Below are 7585 nucleotides of genomic sequence, written 5' to 3'. Positions count from 1 at the left end.
TGGTTTAAATGGGTGTGTCGCTTCTTTGATGTAATTTTACAATGTTTCAAATGAATTCTTGAATTATGTTGTTAATAAATATTTCATGAGTAATATAGTTGTTTGTCAAATTTTATTTGGCATTAGTAAATAAAAATAAACATTTACAAAGTTATAAGTGTGATAACGTGTTATATAGGCTATTTTGCACAGATATAAATACAGATGTGCCTTGAGATTTTAGCTTGCACTTTGGTTTGCCTTGGGCACAAAAAGTTTGAGAGCCACTGGACTAGGGCAGCTGTGGCTCAGGAGGTAGAGCGGGTCGTCCACTAATTGGAAGATCAGCGGTTCGATTCCCGGCTCCTCCAGTCCACATGCCGATGTGTCCTTGGGCAAGATACTTAACCCCAAGTTGCTCCTGATGGCTGTGCCATCAGTGTATGAATGTGTGTGAATGGTTAGTTTCCTCTGATGGGCAGGTTGGGACCTTGCATGGTAGCCCCTGTAGCCCCTGTACTCATTCAGTGTATTAAGTGTGTAGTGTAAAAGTGCTTTGAGTGGTCGGAAGACTAGAAAGGCGCTATACAAGTACAGTCCATTTACTAGTGACATAAATCCAAAATATTAGATAAATACCATATTAAACTAAATGTAACTGGTGGGGCTCATCAAAGCCAGTAAACTCAAAATTGTAAAATTGTATGGAGGATACCTGATGATCTGGCACCCCTCAGCGTGTATGTTGCTATTGGCTAGCTGCAGCACTGACAGTAGCAATTTTGTGAGATAAATGAACAGCAGTACATTTTAAGTTGTTAGTGTTTATTATTGAAAAATTTCAAACTTTATAGGTTTTTTAAAAATCCCAGCTAGCAAACTACTGTATTTTAGGGTGGCAGCTGATTCCGGTTGGTGTGCCATAGGCCAGTGTTTCTTCTGTGGGTACAGGTTGGGGGTGCTGTAGGCATAATGGCTTGCCAAACAGGAGCCACTCAACTCCCTTTTTTTTTGACAGAATGTACCAGGAAGACCTACCAGGTACATGTTGGCATTGTGCTTACTGACTACCATGCAGATGAATAGTGTAGTGTAAATGTACCATGCAATGTTACATTACTCAAACATGTCATTAATATCAACCAATGTTGTTTTTGTAACTTAAAGTCCCAATGAAAGCACACTGAGTCATCCATTTTGCAGTCAAAAATGAAATCAGTGTGTTTTTTAATGTACTGTTAATATATTTTTTTTCTTTTTAAAGAAGCAAAAGATGGTATTTTTGAAAATATCAGAAATGTGCCTTTTCCCCTTAGCTGGCTGGAGGGGCATGTCAGTGTCTATGGTTGATTGACAGCAGCTGGCAGTGCTGCTGTTACACCATACATAACGGAGACAAATTACTGTGAACAAATTGCTGTAGCTACAAGTCAAGGACGGACAGTGTGTTGTTAGCAGTGGTATTGAAGAGTAAGAGCAACATCAGCAACTAACTGGACTGAAGTGACATTTAGGTACATTCATATGCAGTTTAATGTGCTGCATCCGAGCAGCTAATTAGCTACCTTGCTGTCTGTGGCTCTTGTGTTGTGTAGCAGGATGCTATCAGGCTCAGTGTTTTTTTTCAGGCCCGGTGGCACGCACCGAAAAAACCTTAAACATATGAGGCGCATGAGATGGCATATTGGTACCATTGGTTTTGGTCAGGTGTCGAAGCAGGCGGTCTGCAATTTATATTTGTGTTCAAACTTTTATTCATTCGGTATATTCAAGGCTTAAAGGAAATTAATCACAAGGAGAGGATGACTTAATAAGATGAATTTATTGCATAAAAGTAAGCTGTGTAACCTATGCACTTTTGTAAAACATTGCAAAACATTAGCACATCATGAACACAGTGTGCAAGATTCACTGCTGCTGCACTTAATCTTCCTTGGCTTGGAGAAGAATTTCACCATGGCATCATGATATGGGAATTTTACCACAGAAGGCCCCTTTATTGAAATCTTCATACAGGATCCCAAGTACTCTCCCTGCAACCTGTTCCTGATGTCTGTTTTCACCTACCAAAAGTGAAGATTGTCTTTATTTAGTACATTTTTAAAGTAAAAATTTGATTTAATGATAGAATGCTATCAAAAGCAATCATGAGTTGTGTGAGTTGTAGCCCGGTACTCTGTTCATGGTGGAAAAATTGGGTTCACAGTTCACACTGCCCACAGGAACAGTGAGCGCAGCAAGCTTGCTCAGGCAGGGTTAGAGCTGACCAAGCTCATCATACTGTGATGCCAGCTCCCTCATGACAGCTAACTGAGTCTTTTCCTTCAGTTAGATAAAGCAGAAGACAAGGCACATGAATAAGATACTTGATAATGGACAAAGCTAGCTGTGTAAAATGGCCCTCACCTTCAGAACACCAGTCAAAAGATGTTCTTTAAATGAAGGCCACTCCTCCAAAAGTGCCTCCTCATCTATAGGGGGAACTTGGCAGCAAGGGTCTTTAGGGCCCTGTTTACACCTGGCATTAACATGCGTCTCCACATGCGTCCTGACTGACCACTTGTGATCGGATCTCACTTCCCCGCTCTATATGTTCAGGTCGCAATGCAGTGTAGATAGGGCTGAGCCAGGAGGCTGATGGTCACCTCCTTAATCTTGCGGATTGTCTCAAATGTGACTGGTTCCTGGAGAAAAAGACACAAGTTGAATTTAGTATGCAATGTGACAACCACATACCTAAATCTTCTCCATAAATATCATATCAATTACCTGGTTAAAAAAAGGAGGGGGAATAATCTTACTTGGTCTTCCACAGCAAGGAAATTAACATCCTCCTTTTGAAAAACTTTTGACAACCTCTCCAGATGAGGAAACACGTCAGCCTGGTGGTACAGAGCAGCCACAAAGCAATACATGGCACAAAAGGAGTAAAGAGCTTTTGCCACAGGACACTTGTTCTGCTCCACCTCCTCTGCCAGGGCTGTTAGCACTGCATGGAGATTCCTGCGCAGATTGACTGCTGCCTGGTGTTGAGAAAGCCAGCATGTGTCTTTGACCTCCTAGAAATTATTGAGAAAATAATTAGTACATCTCTGGCAAAAATAAAGCACAATTGAACCTTAAATATAGATGTCTATTCTATAATTCTCCTGGAAAGAATGAAGATTTGTTTTACCTTCACTTTCAGATCACAGATGCCCAGGGTTGTGGCTTCTGCCTTCAGGACTGCTGTTCTATTGGCACTGTTCTTAAAGTACAAATGAAGTTGCTGCAGGTGGTCCCTGAAGGTCTTCATGTACGGTGTTGTCTCTGAAGCATTTTTACATACCAGGGCTAAATGGTGGGCAGCACAGTGCACTGTAACTAGCCATGGCATTTAGTCACAGAGTTGTTTTGCCACTCCATTTTGCCGTCCTATTTAAAAACGGCAAGGGAAGAGGAAAAAAAGTGTAATTGTACAAACAATAAATTAAAGCACAATAAATATATGAAGTGCTTTGGTGTCGAGAAGGATGTACTAAATTAACCCGTCATCACTGCTGCACCGTCTGTCCCAAGACCAAATATCCTGTCCTGGTGAATGCCTTTCCGATTTATGATGTCATGTCATGGCCTTCCCATCAGGAAGTGGAACTAAGTCCAAAAATTTATGAAAAAGAGCTCCCTCTTTATCAAGGTATCTGACATTATTCGACAGATACACATTGAATAGCTTGATCTTTAACATAAATGACACAAGCATTATGTTTGCCTTTATTTGTTTGGACTGGTTCAGTTTCAGTTGGACTGGCATCAACGATGGTTGAGCTAACTTTGCTCCCCCCCTCCCCATCTGCCCCCCTTACCTCACTCTCACCTGCCCCTCTTACTTCTCCCACTTCTGTCCCTCTCCCGTCTTCCCCATCTGTTTATGCTTGGCTCCCGAGTTTTGCAGAAAAACGTTAATATATTTCATTGTCCGTCATCGGCAGTTGAGTTTTTTCTCTTTTTAGGTGGTGCCATGTTCACATGCATCCTGCATCCCATACGCTCGCGCTCCTTCTCTGCAGTAATTTAATGGGACTTCGCTAGCGGTGGCATCACTTCAAGCGTTTCCCAGGCAATGACATAAAGGCTGACGAAACAGCGCCGCACAGAGGCTCCCAAACGCAAATGATTATTGACTTTTGAATGAATGTATATTTGGCATTATTTTTGGAATAAAAAAAATTTTTTTGGCCAGGCTTGTACAATTATAGGGGAAACACTGAGGCTCAGTGTGACTTTCAGTGTGACATTTACTCTGCTTATAATAGAACATTAACATTACTACTTTCTACAAAGATTTGATTGGCTGTATGGAAGGTCTTCTACGTAGACAGATACCTAACTATATTTTGGTTTCATAATGGCAACCCTTGCATTAATTTGACAAAAAAAAAAAAGCACAAACTTCGCCCAAGGTCAATTGATATACAGAGCAGATATGTATGCAATTTAATTTCAGTTGGACTTTAAGGTAATTATTGTATGAGTCATTATGACATGAGCATTAAGCCTATTTTAAGCAAAATTAGCAACAGAATGTCCAGCTTTGTGAATTTCATTCATCATTTTATCAGGAATATCCTGATTGCAGCAGCAGGCTGAGCAGCACAGAGATGCACAGACAGGTGAGCTGCAAGCTAAGGTGTCTGATATCATGGTGAAATGTCTGGCAGTAAGTTCATGAGCTGATTAAAAGATAAAAACAGTTTTTGAGATGGTTTAAATATAGGTTAATATTCAGTCATTGCTCTGTCATGAATGCAATTTACACGTATAAGAAAATTCATACTGCATAAAGAATCTGTTTGGCAGAATCATGCTCTTTGTGTGTGTGTGTGTGTATGTCAGTGTTAATTTCTTTAATGAAAACTATGATGAAAAATGTTCGTCAATGACCTTTTTTCCAAGACTAAGAAGAGATGAGCTAAAAATAGATCTTTGATGATAAAAACTATGATGAAATGTATGTTTTGTTTTCGTTGATGAGACGAAACAGGAGTAAAATGTGAGTGGTGGGCTATCAAAATGTATAATTTCTCCCATTGTGCGCCTAGTTTGTTTGTCAAAATATAAGCAATGCATCCCTGTCATTGGCTGAATTGGTTGAGGGATGTGTGCAGATTCCCAGAATCCCAGCAATACAGGTGATGATTTCCCAAAGCAACAGCGAGCTACTGACAACAACATGATGGCTCCAACACAGAACGGGTTTGGTTGGAAAAGAAGAATAGATCTATGGACACACTTTATTTATAATTTGGCAGAAAGGAGAACACAATGCACTGTAGTAACGGGAGATGGAGAGACACCCTGTGGCTACAAATTAGGTGGGAACAATACGACCAACCTGAACAGACACTTGAAGGTGCACCACTCTGCTATTTATGCCATGGTAAGTTAGGTAATTGTAATGTTAACTAAACATATAAATTTGCTGATGTTGAGTCAATCTTATGTTACTGGGCAGTCAATTATGTCAACTTGTGGAAATTTTGCTAGTAAGCCATGTTAGCTTAGCCCCGAAGCCAGTCTTCTTCACAAAAAAAAAAGTTTTCAGTTTGAGGTAGCAAATGAATGAGCCTGGCTTCCAGGCTCTTCCAGGCTAACGTTGGCTGGGTTAATGTGTTAGCTAATGTCAGTTTGCTAGCTTCAAAGCTTGTGAGTGAAACATGCAGGGCTTGACAATTAACATTAAGGCTTGTCTGGGACAAGTAAACTTTTTAGTTGGACAAGTGAAATGCTTTATCATATATTGTCCTATCGTTCGAGTGAGACATATGGAGAAAAAACCGTGGTGGCCTCTCAGACCTGTTCTGTTCCCCAAAGTGTCTATATACACATCACGTGTTGCTGCTGTAATGTTTATAGCCGGAGTTTATTTATTTTACACATTTGAACAAGCAACTTGTAATTCTCTGTTTTCACATACTTGTCCTTACCAGAAAAAGCTGAATGGCAAGACCTGAACATGCACTGCAGTTACTATCTAGTAAAACTGCAATTTGTTGTTTCTAAGATTACTCAGCAATTTATTTGGACGATATTTGTGTATGATTTCTTAGCTATAAGGCCAGGTAGGCATATATAATAGGCTAGTTGTATTACGTTATCACATAATTTGAATCTTCAAAATCTATACTTATATTCTATTATATTTTAATGATACTATTAGCTAAGTGTTAGCCTATATTTTATTAATTTGAATTCATCTGTAGGACTTAAGGAGGTCTGTATAGGGAGTAATTGTATCCACTCTTATTTTTTCCTCACCTAGATCCTAGAGACGACTACTCAGAAACAGCAACCTGGTGCTAAGAATGAAAGGACACAGCCAACTATCCCAGCAGCATTCTCCACAGGATCAAAATACAAAGCAGAATCAACAGAACAAGGCGCTAAAGAAAAGGCGATCTCTTGGTGGATTAGACACACCGGTCTGCGTGCCCGTTAAATTGAGGATGACGATTTCATCCTTATGATGGAGACGATCGATAAGAGGCCGGCTATACCCAAGAAAACAAAAATAAACAAACAACTTAGTTGATAAGCTTTACAATGACAAAATCAAAAATTCAAAGAAAGACTCACTACAGCACGCAAAATAACAATTGGTCTTGACAGCGTCATTCCTGACAATTAGTGCATGTTGCTTTTGCACTCAGGAAAACAAAGGGAAGCACATATTGTTGAGACTTGACCAGATCTCTCACCCACACACTGCAGAGCGTATAAAGACTTGTGTTGACCAGTGCACAGAGGACTGGGGAATACCAAAACACAAAATTCTGACAGTCATAACTCATAATGGAAGCAACATGGTTGCAGCATTCAAAAATAATGAACGTGATGAGCCCAGCAGCTCTGAGGAAAAATCCCAGGAGAGTGATGAAGACTCTGAGGTTGTCAAAGACCAAAGGTAAATTCTTTCAGTTTGTAGCTGTTAACATTTTCGGTAGCAGGCTAGATTATGTCAATGTCATTGAGCTATGCTTGGCTATATTCTCTTTTAGCATTAAAATTGTGTGTTAATACATTGTTTATTGTGTTGCCCACGGCAATTGAATTTCCTTTAGGGGAATAATAAAGTCTCTGTCCTTTCTCTCTGTTTGTCTTATCTATCTAGATACGAAGCCATACAGAGGACCCCTTGCCTGCACTGTACATACACTGCAACTCGTGGTGAACATGATCCAGAGAGAAGTAAGTGTAAACCACTCCTTGACAAAGTTTGAGTACTTGTCAGGCTCTTCCAAAAGTCATCTGTGGCAACAGAGCGACTGCTGCAGCTGTGTGGACTCTGGTCAAAGACTGCCCCACTAGATGGTCCAGCACATACCTGATCAGGCGGCTGATGGGATGGGATGGGCTGGGACCGTCTACTGCCAAGTGAGTGGCAGAGGCTGACTCCTCTCAGAGACCTGTTCCTCCCCTTCGCTAAGCACACCCAGATGCTCCAGAGCAACACCACCCTGGTGGTGCCTGCCCAGAACAAGGCGCTAAAGAAAAGGTGATCTCTTGGTGGATTGGACGCACTGGTCTGCCTGCCCGTTAAATTGAGGATGACGATTTCATCCTTATG

General features: G+C 40.7%; 1 long non-coding RNA gene across 1 annotated transcript; it reads left to right on the top strand.

Moving 5' to 3' along the window:
* Nucleotides 1-5068: 5068 nt before the first annotated feature.
* Nucleotides 5069-7352, top strand: LOC121884352. Its single transcript, XR_006092333.1, has 3 exons — nucleotides 5069-5398; nucleotides 6281-6922; nucleotides 7130-7352. It is a non-coding gene; the product is annotated as an uncharacterized LOC121884352 (long non-coding RNA).
* The last annotated feature ends 233 nt before the right edge of the window (nucleotides 7353-7585 follow it).

Source organism: Thunnus maccoyii, chromosome 18 (assembly GCF_910596095.1).
Source record: "Thunnus maccoyii chromosome 18, fThuMac1.1, whole genome shotgun sequence".
NCBI classification, from domain to species: Eukaryota; Metazoa; Chordata; class Actinopteri; order Scombriformes; family Scombridae; genus Thunnus; species Thunnus maccoyii.
The sequence above is the reverse complement of the archived record's forward strand: the minus strand, read 5'-3'. Positions and strand labels throughout refer to the sequence as shown.